The following is a 231-nucleotide window of genomic DNA, read 5'->3' on the forward strand; positions in this document are numbered from 1 at the left end:
AATCTTGTACAAAGAAGAATCAAACATCCCATTCAGATAGGCGATAAAATGATCGATGTTTGACGAATGGCATTACAATACCAGCGCCACGTACCAAAGCTCGCTGTTTGGTACGTTGTGAATAGGGTATCGACAGTGAATGAAAACCAGGTGTGAATTTGCATACAAATAAACTAACAAGGGTGTATAAAGCCCGGTGTCTTTTGTTTCTTTCTCTAGCGCTCTTTGTAA

The 231-nt window shown here is 39.8% G+C and overlaps 1 protein-coding gene across 1 annotated transcript in view; it reads left to right on the forward strand.

The window, feature by feature from the left end:
- Positions 1 to 231, forward strand: part of LOC119587349 (GTPase-activating Rap/Ran-GAP domain-like protein 3) — a 420,180-nt gene that overhangs the window by 118,156 nt on the left and 301,793 nt on the right. The window lies entirely within an intron of this gene.

This window comes from Penaeus monodon, chromosome 22 (genome assembly GCF_015228065.2).
Source record: "Penaeus monodon isolate SGIC_2016 chromosome 22, NSTDA_Pmon_1, whole genome shotgun sequence".
Taxonomy (NCBI): Eukaryota; Metazoa; Arthropoda; class Malacostraca; order Decapoda; family Penaeidae; genus Penaeus; species Penaeus monodon.